At 62.8% G+C, this 19,782-nt stretch overlaps 1 protein-coding gene across 1 annotated transcript in view; it reads left to right on the forward strand.

Annotated features, from left to right (window-relative positions):
• The window catches only part of LOC132833541 (integrin alpha-X-like), a 159,445-nt gene that overhangs the window by 123,191 nt on the left and 16,472 nt on the right, over positions 1-19,782 (forward strand). The window lies entirely within an intron of this gene.

Raw genomic sequence — 19,782 nt, forward strand, 5'->3', positions numbered from 1 at the left:
CCTCAGCACTGACCCTCCGACAGAGCGGCACTCCCTCAGCACTGACCCTCCGACAGAACCCTCTCCCTGAGCCCTGACCCTCTGACAGTGCCCACTCCTTCAGCACTGACCCTCTGACAATGCGGCACTCCCTCAGCACTGACCCTCCGACAGAACCCTCTCCCTCTGTCCTGACACTGAAAGTGCCCATTCCCACAGCACTGACCCCCTGACAGTGCCCACTCCGTCAGCACTGACCCTCCGACAATGCCCACTCCCTCAGCACTTACCCTCCGACAGTGCGGCACTCCCTCAGCACTGACCCTCCGACAGTGCACATTCCCACAGCACTGAACCTCCGACAGTGCCCACTCCCTCAGCACTGACACTCTGACAATGAGGCACTCCATCTGCAGTGACCCTCCGACAATGACCAGTCTCTCAGCACTGACCCTCTGACAGTGCTCACTCCCTCAGCCCTGTCCCTCCGACAGTGCCCACTCTCTCAGCACTGACCCTCCGACAATGCCCACTCCCTCAGCACTGACCCTCTGGCAGTGCTCACTCCCTCAGCCCTGACCCTCCGACAGTGCCCATTCCCTCAGCACTGACCTATCGACAGTGCTCACTCCCTCAGCACTGACCCTCCGACAGTGCCCACTCCCTCATCACTGACCGTCTGACAGTCCTCACCCCCTCAGCACTCACCCTCCGACAGTGCGGCACTCCCTCTGCCCTGACACTCTGACAGTGCCCACTCCCTCAGCACTGACCATCCCACAGTGCGGCACTCTCTCAGCATTGACCCTCCGACAGAACCCTCTCCCTCTGCCCTGACACTGAAAGTGCCGACTCCCTCAGCACTGACCCTCCGTCAGTGCCCATTCCCACAGCACTGACCCCCTGACAATGCCCACTCCCTCAGCACTGACCCTCTGACTGTGCCCACTCCCTCAGCACTGACTTTCCGAAAGTGCCCACTCCCTCAGCACTGACCCTCCGACAGTGCGGCACTCCCTCAGCACTGACCCTCCGACAGAATCTTCTCCTTCTGCCCTGACTCTCTGACAGTGCCCACTCCCTCAGCACTGACATTCCGATAGTGCCCACTCCCTCAGCACTGACCCTCCGACATTGCGCGCTCCCTCAGCACTGACCCTCCGACAGTGCCCACTCCCTCAGCACTGACCCTCCGACTGTGCGGCACTCCCTCAGCACTGACACTCCGACAGTGCCCACTCCCTCAGCACTGACCCTCCGACAGTGCCCACTCCCTCAGCACTGACCCTCCGACTGTGCGGCACTCCCTCAGCACTGACACTCCGACAGTGCCCACTCCCTCAGCACTGACCCTCCGACAGTGCCCACTCCCTCAGCACTGACCCTCTGACAGTGCCGACTCCCTCAGCACTGACCCTCCAACAGAGCGGCACTCCCTCAGCACTGACCCTCCGACAGAACCCTCTCCCTGAGCCCTGACCCTCTGACAGTGCCCACTCCCTCAGCACTGACCCTCTGACAGTGCCCACTCCCACAGCACTGACCCTCTGACAGTGCCCCCTCCCTCAGCACTGACCCTCCGACATTGCCCACTCCCTCAGCACTGACCCTCCGACAGTGCGGCACTCCCTCAGCACTGACCCTCCGACAGTGCCCACTCCCTCAGCACTGACCCTCCGACAGTTCCCACTCCCTCCGCCCTGACCCTCCGACAGTGCCCACTCCCTCAGCACTGACCCTATGACAGTGCCCACTCCCTCAGCACTGACCCTCTGGCATTGCCCATTCCCTCAGCACTGACCCTCCGACAGTGCCCACTCCCTCCGCCCTGACCCTCCGACAGTGCCCACTCCCTCAGCACTGACCCTATGACAGTGCCCACTCCCTCAGCACTGACCCTATGACAGTGTCCACTCCCTCAACACTGACCATCCGACAGTGCGGCACCCCCTCAGCACTGACCCTCCAACAGTGCCCACTCCCTCAGCACTTACCCCCCGACAGTGCGGCACTCCCTCAGCACTGACCCTCCGACAGTGCACACTCCCTCAGCACTGACCATCCGACAGTGCGGCACTCTCTCAGCATTGACCCTCGGACAGAACCCTCTCCCTCTGCCCTGACACTGAAAGTGCCCACTCCCTCAGCACTGACCCTCCGTCAGTGCCCATTCCCACAGCACTGACCCCCTGACAATGCCCACTCCCTCAGCACTGACCCTCTGACTGTGCCCACTCCCTCAGCACTGACCCTCCGACAGAAACCTCTCCCTCTGTCCTGACACTGAAAGTGCCCATTCCCACAGCACTGATCCCATGACAGTGCCCACTCCCTCAGCACTGACACTCCGACAGTGCCCACTCCCTCAGCACTGACATTCCGATAGTGCCCACTCCCTCAGCACTGACCCTCTGACAGTGCCGACTCCCTCAGCACTGACCCTCCGACAGAACCCTCTCCCTGAGCCCTGACCCTCTGACAGTGCCCACTCCCACAGCACTGACCCTCTGACAGTGCCCCCTCCCTCAGCACTGACCCTCCGACATTGCCCACTCCCTCAGCACTGACCCTCCGACAGTGCGGCACTCCCTCAGCACTGACCCTCCGACAGTGCCCACTCCCTCAGCACTGACCCTCCGACAGTGCCCACTCCCTCAGCACTGACCCTATGACAGTGCCCACTCCCTCAGCACTGACCCTCTGGCATTGCCCATTCCCTCAGCAGTGACCTTCCGACAGTGCCCACTCCCTCCGCCCTGACCCTCCGACAGTGCCCACTCCCTCAGCACTGACCCTATGACAGTGCCCACTCCCTCAGCACTGACCCTATGACAGTGTCCACTCCCTCAACACTGACCATCCGACAGTGCGACACCCCCTCAGCACTGACCCTCCAACAGTGCCCACTCCCTCAGCACTTACCCCCCGACAGTGCGGCACTCCCTCAGCACTGACCCTCCGACAGTGCACACTCCCAAAGCACTTACCCTCCGAAAGTGCGGCACTCCCTCAGCACTTACCCTCCGACAGTGCGCGTTCCCTCAGTACTGACCCTCCGACAGTGCGGCACTCCCTCAGCACTGCCCTCCGACAGAACACTCTCCCTCTGCCCTGACACTCTGACAATGAGGCACTCCATCTGCAGTGACCATCCGACAATGACCAGTCTCTCAGCACTGACCCTCCGACAGTGCTCACTCCCTCAGCCCTGACCCTCCGACAGTGCCCACTCTCTCAGCACTGACCCTCCGACAATGCCCACTCCCTCAGCACTGACCCTCCGTCAGTGCTCACTCCCTCAGCCCTGACACTCTGACAGTGCCCACTCCCTCAGCATTGACCCTCTGACAGTGCCCACTCCCTCAGCACTGACCCTCCGACAGTGCGGCACTCCCTCAGCACTGACCCTCCGTCAGTGCCCATTCCCACAGCACTGACCCCCTGACAGTGCTCACTCCCTCAGCACTGACCCTCCGTCAGTGCCCATTCCCACAGCACTGACCCCCTGACAGTGCTCACTCCCTCAGCACTGACCCTCCGACAGAGCCCACTCCCTCAGCACTTACCTTCCGACAGTGTGGCACTCCCTCAGCACTGACCCTCTGACAGTGCCCACCCCCTCAGCCCTGACACTCCGATAGTGCCCACTCCCTCAACACTGACCCTCTGGCATTGCCCATTCCCTCAGCACTGACCCTCCGATAGTGCCCAGTCCCACAGCACTGACCCTCCGACAGTGTCCACTCCCTCAACACTGACCATCCGACAGTGCGGCACCCCCTCAGCACTGACCCTCCAACAGTGCCCACTCCCTCAGCACTTACCCCCCGACAGTGCGGCACTCCCTCAGCACTGACCCTCCGACAATGCGTCACTTCATCAGCACTGACCCTCCGACAGTGCGCGCTCCCTCAGTACTGACCCTCCGACAGTGCCCACTCTCTCAGCACTGACCCTCCGACAATGCCCACTCCCTCAGCACTGACCCTCCGGCAGTGCTCACTCCCTCAGCCCTGACACTCTGACAGTGCGGCACTCCATCTGCAGTGACCCTCCGACAATGACCAGTCTCTCAGCACTGACCCTCTGACAGTGCTCACTCCCTCAGCCCTGACCCTCCGACAGTGCCCACTCTCTCAGCACTGACCCTCCGACAATGCCCACTCCCTCAGCACTGACCCTCCGGCAGTGCTCACTCCCTCAGCCCTGACCCTCCGACAGTGCCCACTCCCTCAGCACTCACCCTCCGACAGTGCGGCACTCCCTCTGCCCTGACACTCTGACAGTGCCCACTCCCTCAGCACCTACCCTCCGACAATGCGGCACTCCCTCAGCACTTACCCTCCGACAATGCGTCACTTCATCAGCACTGACCCTCCGACAGTGCGCGCTCCCTCAGTACTGACCCTCCGACAGTGCGCGCTCCCTCAGCACTGACCCTCCGACAGAACCCTCTCCCTCTGCCCTGACACTGAAAGTGCCCACTCCCTCAGCACTGACCCTACGACAGTGCCCATTCCCACAGCACTGACCCCCTGACAGTGCCCACTCCCTCAGCACTGACCCTCTGACTGTGCCCACTCCCTCAGCACTGACCCTCTGACAGTGCCCACTCCATCAGCACTGACCCTCTGCAGTGCCCACTCCCTCAGCACTGACCCTCCGACAGTGCCCATTCCCTCTGCACTGACCCATCGACAGTGCTCACTCCCTCAGCACTGACACTCCGACAGTGCCCACTCCCTCAGCACTGACCCTCCGACAGTGCCCACTCCCTCAGCACTCACCCTCCGACAGTGCGGCACTCCCTCTGCCCTGACACTCTGACAGTGCCCACTCCCTCAGCACTGACCCTCCGACAGTGCCCACTCCATCAGCACTGACCATCCGACAGTGCGGCGCTCTCTCAGCACTGACCCTCCAACAGTGCCCACTCCCTCAGCACTGACCCTCCGACAGTGCGGCACTCCCTCAGCACTGACCATACGACAGAACCCTCTCCCTCTGCCCTGACACTCTGACAGTGCCCACCCCCTCAGCACTGACCCTCCGATAGTGCCCATTCCCACAGCACTGACCCTCTGACAGTGCCCACTCCCACAGCACTGACCCTCTGACAGTGCCCCCACCCTCAGCACTGACCCTCCGACATTGCCCACTGCCTCAGCACTGACCCTCCGACAGTGCGGCACTCCCTCAGCACTGACCCTCCGACAGTGCCCACTCCCTCAGCACTTACCCCCTGACAGTGCGGCACTCCCTCAGCACTGACCCTCCGACAGTGCACACTCCCAAAGCACTTACCCTCCGAAAGTGCGGCACTCCCTCAGCACTTAGCCTCCGACAATGCGTCACTTCATCAGCACTGACCCTCCGACAGTGCGCTCTCCCTCAGTACTGACCCTCCGACAGTGCCCACTCTCTCAGCACTGACCCTCTGACAATGCCCACTCCCTCAGCACTGACCCTCCGACAGTGCTCACTCCCTCAGCACTGACCTCCGACAGTGCCCACTCCCTCAGCACTGACCCTCCGACAGTGCGGCACTCCCTCAGCACTGACCCTCCGACAGAACCCTCTCCCTCTGCCCTGACACTGAAAGTGCCCACTCCCTCAGCACTGACCCTACGACAGTGCCCATTCCAACAGCACTGACCCCCTGACAGTGCCCACTCCCTCAGCACTGACCCCCTGACAGTGCCCACTCCATCAGCACTGACCCTCTGCAGTGCCCACTTCCTCAGCACTGACCCTCCGACAGTGCCCACTCCCTCAGCACTCACCCTCCGACAGTGCGGCACTCCCTCTGCCCTGACACTCTGACAGAGCCCACTCCCTCAGCATTGACCCTCTGACATTGCACACTCCCTCAGCACTGACCCTCCGACAGTGCCCACTCCCTCAGCACTGACCCTCCGACAGTGCCCACTCCATCAGCACTGACCATCCGACAGTGCGGCGCTCTCTCAGCACTGACCCTCTGTCAGTGCCCACTCCCTCAGCACTGACCCTCCGACAGTGCCCACTCCCTCAGCACTGACCCTCCGACAGTGCGGCACTCCCTCAGCACTGACCCTCCGACAGAACCCTCTCCCTCTGCCCTGACACTGAAAGTTCCCACTCCCTCAGCACTGAACCTACGACAGTCCTCACCCACTCAGCACTGACCCTCCGTCAGTGCCCATTCCCACAGCACTGACCCCCTGACAGTGCCCACTCCCTCAGCACTGACCCTCTGACTGTGCCCACTCCCTCAGCACTGACCCTCCGACAGTGCCCACTCCCTCAGCAGTTACCCTCCGACAGTGCGGCACTCCCTCAGCACTGACCCTCCGACAGTGCCCACTCCCTCAGCACTGACCCTCTGACAGTGCCGACTCCCTCAGCACTGACCCTCCGACAGAGCGGCACTCCCTCAGCACTGACCCTCCGACAGAACCCTCTCCCTGAGCCCTGACCCTCTGACAGTGCCCACTCCCACAGCACTAACCCTCTGACAGTGCCCCCACCCTCAGCACTGACCCTCCGACATTGCCCACTGCCTCAGCACTGACCCTCCGACAGTGCGGCACTCCCTCAGCACTGACCCTCCGACAGTGCCCACTCCCTCAGCACTGACCCTCCGACAGTGCCCACTCCCTCCGCCCTGACACTCCGACAGTGCCCACTCCCTCAGCACTGACCCTATGACAGTGCCCACTCCCTCAGCACTGACCCTCTGGCATTGCCCATTCCCTCAGCACTGACCCTCCGACAGTGCCCATTCCCACAGCACTGACCCCCTGACAGTGCTCACTCCCTCAGCACTGACCCTCCGACAGTGCCCACTCCCTCAGCACTTACCTTCCGACAGTGTGGCACTCCCTCAGCACTGACCCTCTGACAGTGCCCACCCCCTCAGCCCTGACACTCCGATAGTGCCCACTCCCTCAACACTGACCCTCTGACAGTGCCCATTCCTACAGCACTGACCCTCTGGCATTGCCCATTCCCTCAGCACTGACCCTCCGATAGTGCCCAGTCCCACAGCACTGGCCCTCCGACAGTGTCCACTCCCTCAACACTGACCATCCGACAGTGCGGCACCCCCTCAGCACTGACCCTCCAACAGTGCCCACTCCCTCAGCACTTACCCCCGACAGTGCGGCACTCCCTCAGCACTGACCCTCCGACAATGCGTCACTTCATCAGCACTGACCCTCCGACAGTGCGCGCTCCCTCAGTACTGACCCTCCGACAGTGCCCACTCTCTCAGCACTGACCCTCCGACAATGCCCACTCCCTCAGCACTGACCCTCCGGCAGTGCTCACTCCCTCAGCCCTGACCCTCCGACAGTGCCCACTCCCTCAGCACTCACCCTCCGACAGTGCGGCACTCCCTCAGCCCTGACACTCTGACAGTGCCCACTCCCTCAGCACTGACCCTCCGACAATGCGGCACTCCCTCAGCACTTACCCTCCGACAATGCGTCACTTCATCGGCACTGACCCTCCGACAGTGCGCGCTCCCTCAGTACTGACCCTCCGACAGTGCGCGCTCCCTCCGCCCTGACCCTCCGACAGTGCCCACTCCCTCAGCACTGACCCTACGACAGTGCCCATTCCCACAGCACTGACCCCCTGACAGTGCCCACTCCCTCAGCACTGACCCTCTGACAGTGCCCACTCCATCAGCACTGACCCTCTGCAGTGCCCACTCCCTCAGCACTGACCCTCCGACAGTGCCCATTCCCTTTGCACTGACCCATCGACAGTGCTCACTCCCTCAGCACTGACCCTCCGACAGTGCCCACTCCCTCAGCACTGACCCTCCGACAGTGCCCACTCCCTCAGCACTCACCCTCCGACAGTGCGGCACTCCCTCTGCCCTGACACTCTGACAGTGCCCACTCCCTCAGCATTGACCCTCTGACATTGCACACTCCCTCAGCACTGACCCTCCGACAGTGCCCACTCCATCAGCACTGACCATCCGACAGTGCGGCGCTCTCTCAGCACCGACCCTCTGTCAGTGCCCACTCCCTCAGCACTGACCCTCCGACAGTGCCCACTCCCTCAGCACTGACCCTCCGACAGTGCGGCACTCCCTCAGCACTGACCCTCCAACAGTGCCCACTCCCTCAGCACTGACCCTCCGACAGTGCGGCACTCCCTCAGCACTGACCATACGACAGAACCCTCTCCCTCTGCCCTGACACTCTGACAGTGCCCACCCCCTCAGCCCTGACACTCCGATAGTGCCCACTCCCTCAACACTGACCCTCTGACAGTGCCCATTCCCACAGCACTGACCCTCTGGCATTGCCCATTCCCTCAGCACTGACCCTCCGATAGTGCCCATTCCCACAGCACTGACCCTCCGACAGTGTCCACTCCCTCAACACTGACCATCCGACAGTGCGGCACCCCCTCAGCACTGACCCTCCAACAGTGCCCACTTCCTCAGCACCGACCCTCCGGCAGTGCCCATTCCCACAGCACTGACCCCCTGACAGTGCCCACTCCCTCAGCACTGACCCTCTGACTGTGCCCCCTCCCTCAGCACTGACCCTCCGACAGTGCCCACTCCCTCAGCACTGACCCTCCGACAGTGCCCACTCCCTCAGCACTGACCCTCTGACAGTGCCGACTCCCTCAGCACTGACCCTCCGACAGAGCGGCACTCCCTCAGCACTGACCCTCCGACAGAACCCTCTCCCTGAGCCCTGACCCTCTGACAGTGCCCACTCCCACAGCACTGACCCTCTGACAGTGCCCCCACCCTCAGCACTGACCCTCCGACATTGCCCACTGCCTCAGCACTGACCCTCCGACAGTGCGGCACTCCCTCAGCACTGACCCTCCGACAGTGCCCACTCCCTCAGCACTGACCCTCCGACAGTGCCCACTCCCTCCGCCCTGACCCTCCGACAGTGTCCACTCCCTCAGCACTGACCCTATGACAGTGCCCACTCCCTCAGCACTGACCCTCTGGCATTGCCCATTCCCTCAGCACTGACATTCCGATAGTGCCCATTCCCACAGCACTGACCCTCCGACAGTGTCCACTCCCTCAACACTGACCATCCGACAGTGCGGCACCCCCTCAGCACTGACCCTCCAACAGTGCCCACTCCCTCAGCACTTACCCCCTGACAGTGCTCACTCCCTCAGCCCTGATCCTCCGACAGTGCCCACTCTCTCAGCACTGACCCTCCGACAATGCCCACTCCCTCAGCACTGACCCTCCGGCAGTGCTCACTCCCTCAGCACTGACCTCCGACAGTGCCCACTCCCTCAGCACTGACCCTCCGACAGTGCGGCACTCCCTCAGCACTGACCCTCCGACAGAACCCTCTCCCTCTGCCCTGACACTGAAAGTGCCCACTCCCTCAGCACTGACCCTACGACAGTGCCCATTCCCACAGCACTGACCCCCTGACAGTGCCCACTCCCTCAGCACTGACCCCTGACAGTGCCCACTCCCTCAGCACTGACCCTCTGCAGTGCCCACTTCCTCAGCACTGACCCTCCGACAGTGCCCACTCCCTCAGCATTGACCCTCTGACATTGCCCACTCCCTCAGCACTGACCCTCCGACAGAGCGGCACTCCCTCAGCACTGACCCTCCGACAGTGCCCACTCCATCAGCACTGACCCTCTGACATTGCACACTCCCTCAGCACTGACCCTCCGACAGTGCCCACTCCCTCAGCACTGACCCTCCGACAGTGCCCACTCCATCAGCACTGACCATCCGACAGTGCGGCGCTCTCTCAGCACCGACCCTCTGTCAGTGCCCACTCCCTCAGCACTGACCCTCCGACAGTGCCCACTCCCTCAGCACTGACCCTCCGACAGTGTGGCACTCCCTCAGCACTGACCCTCCGACAGAACCCTCTCCCTCTGCCCTGACACTGAAAGTGCCCACTCCCTCAGCACTGAACCTACGTCAGTCCTCACCCACTCAGCACTGACCCTCCGTCAGTGCCCATTCCCACAGCACTGACCCCCTGACAGTGCCCACTCCCTCAGCACTGACCCTCTGACAGTGCCGACTCCCACAGCACTGACCCTCTGACAGTGCCCCCACCCTCAGCACTGACCCTCCGACAGTGCGGCACTCCCTCAGCACTGACCCTCCGACAGTGCCCACTCCCTCAGCACTGACCCACCGACAGTGCCCACTCCCTCCGCCCTGACCCTCCGACAGTGCCCACTCCCTCAGCACTGACCCTATGACAGTGCCCACTCCCTCAGCACTGACCCTCTGGCATTGCCCATTCCCTCAGCACTGACCCTCCGACAGTGCCCATTCCCTCAGCACTGACCCCCTGACAGTGCTCACTCCCTCAGCACTGACCCACCGACAGTGCCCACTCCCTCAGCACTTACCTTCCGACAGTGTGGCACTCCCTCAGCACTGACCCTCTGACAGTGCCCACCCCCTCAGCCCTGACACTCCGATAGTGCCCACTCCCTCAACACTGACCCTCTGACAGTGCCCATTCCCACAGCACTGACCCTCTGGCATTGCCCATTCCCTCAGCACTGACCCTCCGATAGTGCCCAGTCCCACAGCACTGACCCTCCGACAGTGTCCACTCCCTCAACACTGACCATCCGACAGTGCGGCATCCCCTCAGCACTGACCCTCCAACAGTGCCCACTCCCTCAGCACTTACCCCCCGACAGTGCGGCACTCCCTCAGCACTGACCCTCCGACAATGCGTCACTTCATCAGCACTGACCCTCCGACAGTGCGCGCTCCCTCCGTACTGACCCTCCGACAGTGCCCACTCTCTCAGCACTGACCCTCCGACAATGCCCACTCCCTCAGCACTGACCCTCCGGCAGTGCTCACTCCCTCAGCCCTGACCCTCCGACAGTGCCCACTCCCTCAGCACTCACCCTCCGACAGTGCGGCACTCCCTCTGCCCTGACACTCTGACAGTGCCCACTCCCTCAGCACTGACCCTCCGACAATGCGGCACTCCCTCAGCACTTACCCTCCGACAATGCGTCACTTCATCAGCACTGACCCTCCGACAGTGCGCGCTCCCTCAGTACTGACCCTCCGACAGTGCGCGCTCCCTCAGCACTGACCCTCCGACAGTGCGGCACTGCCTCAGCACTGACCCTCCGACAGAACCCTCTCCCTCTGCCCTGACACTGAAAGTGCCCACTCCCTCAGCACTGACCCTACGACAGTGCCCATTCCCACAGCACTGACCCCCTGACAGTGCCCACTCCCTCAGCACTGACCCTCTGACTGTGCCCACTCCCTCAGCACTGACCCTCTGACAGTGCCCACTCCATCAGCACTGACCCTCTGCAGTGCCCACTCCCTCAGCACTGACCCTCCGACAGTGCCCAGTCCCTCTGCACTGACCCATCGACAGTGCTCACCCCCTCAGCACTGACCCTCCGACAGTGCCCACTCCCTCAGCACTGACCCTCCGACAGTGCCCACTCCCTCAGCACTCACCCTCCGACAGTGCGGCACTCCCTCTGCCCTGACACTCTGACAGTGCCCACTCCCTCAGCATTGACCCTCTGACATTGCACACTCCCTCAGCACTGACCCTCCGACAGTGCACACTCCCAAAGCACTTACCCTCCGAAAGTGCGGCACTCCCTCAGCACTTAGCCTCCGACAATGCGTCACTTCATCAGCACTGACCCTCCGACAGTGCGCGCTCCCTCAGTACTGACCCTCCGACAGTGCCCACTCTCTCAGCACTGACCCTCCGACAATGCCCACTCCCTCAGCACTGACCCTCCGGCAGTGCCCACTCCCTCAGCACTCACCCTCCGACAGTGCGGCACTCCCTCTGCCCTGACACTCTGACAGTGCCCACTCCCTCAGCACTGACCCTCCGACAATGCGGCACTCCCTCAGCACTTACCCTCCGACAATGCGTCACTTCATCAGCACTGACCCTCCGACAGTGCGCGCTCCCTCAGTACTGACCCTCCGACAGTGCGCGCTCCCTCAGCACTGACCCTCCGACAGTGCGGCACTGCCTCAGCACTGACCCTCCGACAGAACCCTCTCCCTCTGCCCTGACACTGAAAGTGCCCACTCCCTCAGCACTGACCCTACGACAGTGCCCATTCCCACAGCACTGACCCCCTGACAGTGCCCACTCCCTCAGCACTGACCCTCTGACTGTGCCCACTCCCTCAGCACTGACCCTCTGACAGTGCCCACTCCATCAGCACTGACCCTCTGCAGTGCCCACTCCCTCAGCACTGACCCTCCGACAGTGCCCATTCCCTCTGCACTGACCCATCGACAGTGCTCACTCCCTCAGCACTGACCCTCCGACAGTGCCCACTCCCTCAGCACTGACCCTCCGACAGTGCCCACTCCCTCAGCACTCACCCTCCGACAGTGCGGCACTCCCTCTGCCCTGACACTCTGACAGTGCCCACTCCCTCAGCATTGACCCTCTGACATTGCACACTCCCTCAGCACTGACCCTCCGACAGTGCACACTCCCAAAGCACTTACCCTCCGAAAGTGCGGCACTCCCTCAGCACTTAGCCTCCGACAATGCGTCACTTCATCAGCACTGACCCTCCGACAGTGCGCGCTCCCTCAGTACTGACCCTCCGACAGTGCCCACTCTCTCAGCACTGACCCTCCGACAATGCCCACTCCCTCAGCACTGACCCTCCGGCAGTGCTCACTCCCTCAGCCCTGACACTCTGACAGTGCGGCACTCCATCTGCAGTGACCCTCCAACAATGACCAGTCTCTCAGCACTGACCCTCTGACAGTGCTCACTCCCTCAGCCCTGACCCTCCGACAGTGCCCACTCTCTCAGCACTGACCCTCCGACAATGCCCACTCCCTCAGCACTGACCCTCCGGCAGTGCTCACTCCCTCAGCCCTGACCCTCCGACAGTGCCCACTCCCTCAGCACTCACCCTCCGACAGTGCGGCACTCCCTCTGCCCTGACACTCCGACAGTGCCCACTCCCTCAGCATTGACCCTCTGACATTGCACACTCCCTCAGCACTGACCCTCCGACAGTGCCCACTCCCTCAGCCCTGACCCTCCGACAGTGCCCACTCCCTCAGCACTCACCCTCCGACAGTGCGGCACTCCCTCTGCCCTGACACTCTGACAGTGCCCACTCCCTCAGCATTGACCCTCTGACATTGCACACTCCCTCAGCACTGACCCTCCGGCAGTGCCCACTCCCTCAGCCCTGACCCTCCGACAGTGCCCACTCCCTCAGCACTCACCCTCCGACAGTGCGGCACTCCCTCTGCCCTGACACTCTGACAGTGCCCACTCCCTCAGCATTGACCCTCTGACATTGCACACTCCCTCAGCACTGACCCTCCGACAGTGCCCACTCCCTCCGCACTGACCCTCCGACAGTGCGGCACTCCCTCAGCTCTGACCCTCCGACAGAACCCTCTCCCTCTGCCCTGACACTGAAAGTGCCCACTCCCTCAGCACTGACCCTACGACAGTGCCCATTCCCACAGCACTGACCCCCTGACAGTGCCCACTCCCTCAGCACTGACCCCCTGACAGTGCCCACTCCCTCAGCACTGACCCCCTGACAGTGCCCACTCCATCAGCACTGACCCTCTGCAGTGCCCACTTCCTCAGCACTGACCCTCCGACAGTGCCCACTCCCTCAGCACTCACCCTCCGACAGTGCGGCACTCCCTCTGCCCTGACACTCTGACAGTGCCCACTCCCTCAGCATTGACCCTCTGACATTGCACACTCCCTCAGCACTGACCCTCCGACAGTGCCCACTCCCTCAGCACTGACCCTCCGACAGTGCCCACTCCATCAGCACTGACCATCCGACAGTGCGGCCCTCTCTCAGCACCGACCCTCTGTCAGTGCCCACTCCCTCAGCACTGACCCTCCAACAGTGCCCACTCCCTCAGCACTGACCCTCCGACAGTGCGGCACTCCCTCAGCACTGACCCTCCGACAGAACCCTCTCCCTCTGCCCTGACACTGAAAGTGCCCACTCCCTCAGCACTGAACCTATGACAATCCTCACCCACTCAGCACTGACCCTCCGTCAGTGCGCATTCCCACAGCACTGACCCCCTGACAGTGCCCACTCCCGCAGCACTGACCCTCTGACTGTGCCCACACCCTCAGCACTGACCCTCCGACAGTGCCCACTCCCTCAGCAGTTACCCTCCGACAGTGCGGCACTCCCTCAGCACAGACCCTCCGACAGTGCCCACTCCCTCAGCACTGACCCTCTGACAGTGCCGACTCCCTCAGCACTGACCCTCCGACAGAGCGGCACTCCCTCAGCACTGACCCTCCGACAGAACCCTCTCCCTGAGCCCTGACCCTCTGACAGTGCCCACTCCCACAGCACTGACCCTCTGACAGTGCCCCCACCCTCAGCACTGACCCTCCGACATTGCCCACTGCCTCAGCACTGACCCTCCGACAGTGCGGCACTCCCTCAGCACTGACCCTCCGACAGTGCCCACTCCCTCAGCACTGACCCTCCGACAGTGCCCACTCCCTCCGCCCTGACCCTCCGACAGTGCCCACTCCCTCAGCACTGACCCTATGACAGTGCCCACTCCCTCAGCACTGACCCTCTGGCATTGCCCATTCCCTCAGCACTGACCCTCCGACAGTGCCCATTCCCACAGCACTGACCCTCCGACAGTGTCCACTCCCTCAACACTGACCATCCAACAGTGCCCCCCCCCCCAGCACTGACCCTCCAACAGTGCCCACTCCCTCAGCACTTACCCCCCGACAGTGCGGCACTCCCTCAGCACTGACCCTCCGACAGTGCACACTCCCAAAGCACTTCCCTTCCGAAAGTGCGGCACTCCCTCAGCACTTACCGTCCGACAGTGCGCGCTCCCTCAGTACTGACCCTCCGACGGTGCGGCACTCCCTCAGTACTGACCCTCCGACAGTGCGGCACTCCCTCAGCACTGACCCTCCGACAGAACACTCTCCCTCTGCCCTGACACTCTGACAATGAGGCACTCCATCTGCAGTGACCCTCCGACAATGACCAGTCTCTCAGCACTGACCCTCCGACAGTGCTCACTCCCTCAGCCCTGACCCTCCGACAGTGCCCACTCTCTCAGCACTGACCCTCCGACAATGCCCACTCCCTCAGCACTGACCCTCCGTCAGTGCTCACTCCCTCAGCCCTGATACTCTGACAGTGCCCACTCCCTCAGCATTGACCCTCTGACAGTGCACACTCCCTCAGCACTGACCCTCCGACAGTGCCCACTCCCTCAGCACTGACCTCCGACAGTGCCCACTCCATCAGCACTGACCATCCGACAGTGCGGCGCTCTCTCAGCACCGACCCTCTGTCAGTGCCCACTCCCTCAGCACTGACCCTCCGATAGTGCCCACTCCCTCAGCACTGACCCTCCGACAGTGCGGCACTCCCTCAGCACTGACCCTCCGACAGAACCCTCTCCCTCTGCCCTGACACGGAAAGTGCCCATTCCCACAGCACTGACCCCCTGACAGTGCTCACTCCCTCAGCACTGACCCTCCGACAGTGCCCACTCCCTCAGCACTTACCTTCCGACAGTGCGGCACTCCCTCAGCACTGACCCTCTGACAGTGCGGCACTCCCTCAGCACTGGCCCTCCGACAGTGCCCACTCCCTCAGCACTGACCCTCCGACATTGCGGCACTCCCTCAGCACTGACCCTCCAACAGTGCCCACTCCCACAGCACTGACCCTCCGACAGTGCGGCACTCCCTCAGCACTGACCATCCGACAGAACCCTCTCCCTCTGCCCTGACACTCTGACAGTGCCCACCCCCTCAGCCCTGACACTCCAATAGTGCCCACTCCCTCAACACTGACCCTCTGACAGTGCCCATTCCCACAGCACTGACCCTCTGGCATTGCCCATTCCCTCAGCACTGACCCTCCGATAGTGCCCATTCCCACAGCACTGACCCTCCGACAGTGTCCACTCCCTCAACACTGACCATCCGACAGTGCGGCACCCCCTCAGCACTGACCCTCCAACAGTGCCCACTCCCTCAGCACTTACCCCCCGACAGTGCGGCACTCCCTCAGCACTGACCCTCCGACAGTGCACACTCCCAAAGCACTTACCCTCCGAAAGTGCGGCACTCCCTCAGCACTTACCCTCCGACAATCCGTCACTTCATCAGCACTGACCCACCGACAGTGCGCGCTCCCTCAGCCCTGACACTCTGACAGTGCGGCACTCCATCTGCAGTGACCCTCCGACAATGACCAGTCTCTCAGCACTGACCCTCCGACAATGCCCACTCCTCAGCACTGACCCTCCGGCAGTGCTCACTCCCTCAGCCCTGACCCTCCGACAGTGCCCACTCACTCAGCACTCACCCTCCGACAGTGCGGCACTCCCTCAGCACTGACCCTCCGACAGTGCCCACTCCCTCAGCACTTACCCTCTGTCAGTGCGGCACTCCCTCAGCATTGACCCTCTGACTGTGCCCACCCCTGTGCACTGACCCGCTGACTGTGCGGCACTCCCTCAGCACTGACACTCCCACAGTGCGGCACTCCCTCAGCACTGACCCTCTGACAGACACCTCTCCCTCAGCTCTGACGCACCGACAGTGCGGCACTCCCTCAGCACTGACCATCCGACAGTGCCCTCTCCCTCAGCACTGACCCTCTGACAGTCCTCGCACCCTCAGCACTGACCCTCCGACAGTGCGGCACTCCCTCAGCACTGACCCTCCGACAGTGCGGCACTCCGTTAGCACTGACCATCCGACAGTGCCCACTCCCTCAGCACTGACCCTCCGACAGTGCGGCACTCCCTCAGCACTGACCCTCCGACAGTGCACACTCCCACAGCACTGACCCTCGAAAGTGCGGCACTCCCTCAGCACTGACCCTCCAACAGTGCCCACGCCCTCAGCATTGACCCTCTGACAGTGCCCACTCCCTCAGCACGGACCCCCTGACAGTGCCCACTCCCTCAGCACGGACCCTCCGACAGTGCGGCACTCCCTCAGCACTGACCCTCCGACAGTGCCCACTCCCTCAGCACTGACCCTCCGACAGTGCCCACACCCTCGGCACTGACCCTCCGACAGTCCTCACCCCCTCAGCACTGACCCCTCCGACAGTGCCCACTCCCTCAGCGCTAACCCTCCGACAGTGCGGCACTCCCTCTGCCCTGACCCTCTGAAAGTGCCCACTCCCTCAGCATTGACCCTCTGACAGTGCCCACTCCCTCAGCACTGACCCTCCGACAGTGCGGCACTCCCATCGGCACTGACCATCCGACAGTGCGGCGCTCTCTCAGCACCGACCCTCTGTCAGTGCCCACTCCCTCAGCCCTGACACTCCGATAGTGCCCACTCCCTCAGCACTGATCCTCTGACAGTGCCCACTCCCTCAGCACTGACCCTCCGGCAGTGCCCACTCCCTCAGCACTGACCCTCCGACAGTGCCCACTCCCTCAGCACTTACCCTCCGACAGTGCACACTCCCACAGCACTGAACCTCCGACAGTGCCCACTCCCTCAGCACTGACCCTCCGACAGTGCCCACTCCCTCAGCACTGACCCTCCGACAGTGCCCACTCCCACAGCACTGAACCTCCGACAGTGCCCACTCCCTCAGCACTGACCCTCCGACAGTGCCCACTCCCTCAGCACTGACCCTCCGACAGTGCCCACGCCCTCAGCATTGACCCTCTGACAGTGCCCACTCCCTCAGCACGGACCCTCTGACAGTGCCCACTCCCTCAGCACGGACCCTCCGACAGTGCGGCACTCCCTCAGCACTGACCCTCCGACAGTGCCCACTCCCTCAGCACTGACCCTCCGAAAGTGCCCACACCCTCGGCACTGACCCTCCGACAGTCCTCACCCCCTCAGCACTGACCCTCCGACAGTGCCCACTCCCTCAGCGCTAACCCTCCGACAGTGCGGCACTCCCTCTGCCCTGACCCTCTGAAAGTGCCCACTCCCTCAGCATTGACCCTCTGACAGTGCCCACTCCCTCAGCACTGACCCTCCGACAGTGCGGCACTCCCATCGGCACTGACCATCCGAAAGTGCGGCGCTCTCTCAGCACCGACCCTCTGTCAGTGCCCACTCCCTCAGCCCTGACACTCCGATAGTGCCCACTCCCTCAGCACTGATCCTCTGACAGTGCCCACTCCCTCAGCACTGACCCTCCGGCAGTGCCCACTCCCTCAGCACTTACCCTCCGACAGTGCACACTCCCACAGCACTGAACCTCCGACAGTGCCCACTCCCTCAGCACTGACCCTCCGACAGTGCCACTCCCTCAGCACTGACCCTCCGACAGTCCTCACACCCTCAGCACTGACCCTCCGACAGTGCCCACTCCCTCAGCACTTACCCTCCGACAGTGTCCACTCCCTCTGCACTGACCCTCCGACAGTGCGCGCTCCCTCAGCACTGACCCTCCGACAGTGCGGCACTCCCTCAGCATTGACCCTCCGAAAGTGCGGTACTCCCTCAGCACTGACCCTCCAACAGTGCGCGCTCCCTCAGCACTGACCCTCCGACAGTGCTCACCCCCTCAGCACTGACCCTCCGAAAGTGTGGCACTCCCTCAGCACTGACCCTCCGACAGTGCCCATTCCCACAGCACTGACCCTCCAACAGTGCCCACTCCCTCAGCACTGACCCTCCAAAGTGCCCACTCCCTCAGCACTGACCCTCCGACAGTGCTCTCTCCCACATCACTGACCCTCTGACAGCGCACACTCCCTCTGCCCTGACACTCTGACAGTGCCCACTCCCTCAGCCCTGACACTCCGATAGTGCCCACTCCCTCAGCCCTGACCCTCCAACAGTGCCCACTCCCTCAGCACTTACCCTCCGACAGTGCGGCGCTCCCTCAGCACTGACCCTCCGGCAGTGCTCACTCCCTCAGCCCTGACCCTCCGACAGTGCCCATTCCCTCAGCACTGACCCTCCGACAGTGCACACTCCCTCAGCACTGACACTCCGACAGTGCCCTCTCCCTCAGCACTGACCCTCCGACAATGACCAGTCTCTCAGCACTGACCCTCCGACAGTGCACACTCCCTCAGCACTGACCCTATGACAGTCCTCACCCACTCAGCACTGACACTCCGACAGTGCCCTCTCCCTCAGCACTGACCTCTGACAGTGCCCACTTCCTCAGCACTTACCCTCCGACAGTGCCGCACTCCCTCAGCACTGAACCTCCAACAGTGCGGCACTCCCTCAGCACTGACCCTCCGACAGTGCGGCACTCCCTCAGCACTGACCCTCCGACAGTGCGGCACTCCCTCAGCACTGACCATCCGACTGTGCCCACTCCCTCAGCACTGACCCTCCGACAGTGCGGCGCTCTCTCAGCACCGACCCTCTGTCAGTGCCCAGTCCCTCAGCACTGACCCTCCGACAGTGCTCACTCTCACAGCACTGACCCTCCGACAGTGCGGCACTCCTCAGCACTGACCCTCTGACAGTGCCCACTCCTCAGCACTGACCCTCTGACAGCGCCCACTCCCTCAGCACTGACCCTCCGACAGTGCACACTCCCATAGCACTGAACCTCCGAAAGTGCCCACTCCCTCAGCACTGACCATCCGTCAGTGCCCACTCCCTCAGCACTGACCCTCCGACAGTGCCCACTCCCTCAGCACTGACCCTCCGACAGAAACCTCTCCCTCTGCCCTAACACTCTGACAGTGCCCACTCCCTCAGCACTGACCCTCCGACAGTGCCACTCCCTCAGCACTTACCCTCCGACAGTGTCCACTCACTCTGCACTGACCCTCCGACAGTGCGCGCTCCCTCAGCACTGACC

Source organism: Hemiscyllium ocellatum, chromosome 37 (genome assembly GCF_020745735.1).
Source record: "Hemiscyllium ocellatum isolate sHemOce1 chromosome 37, sHemOce1.pat.X.cur, whole genome shotgun sequence".
NCBI classification, from domain to species: Eukaryota; Metazoa; Chordata; class Chondrichthyes; order Orectolobiformes; family Hemiscylliidae; genus Hemiscyllium; species Hemiscyllium ocellatum.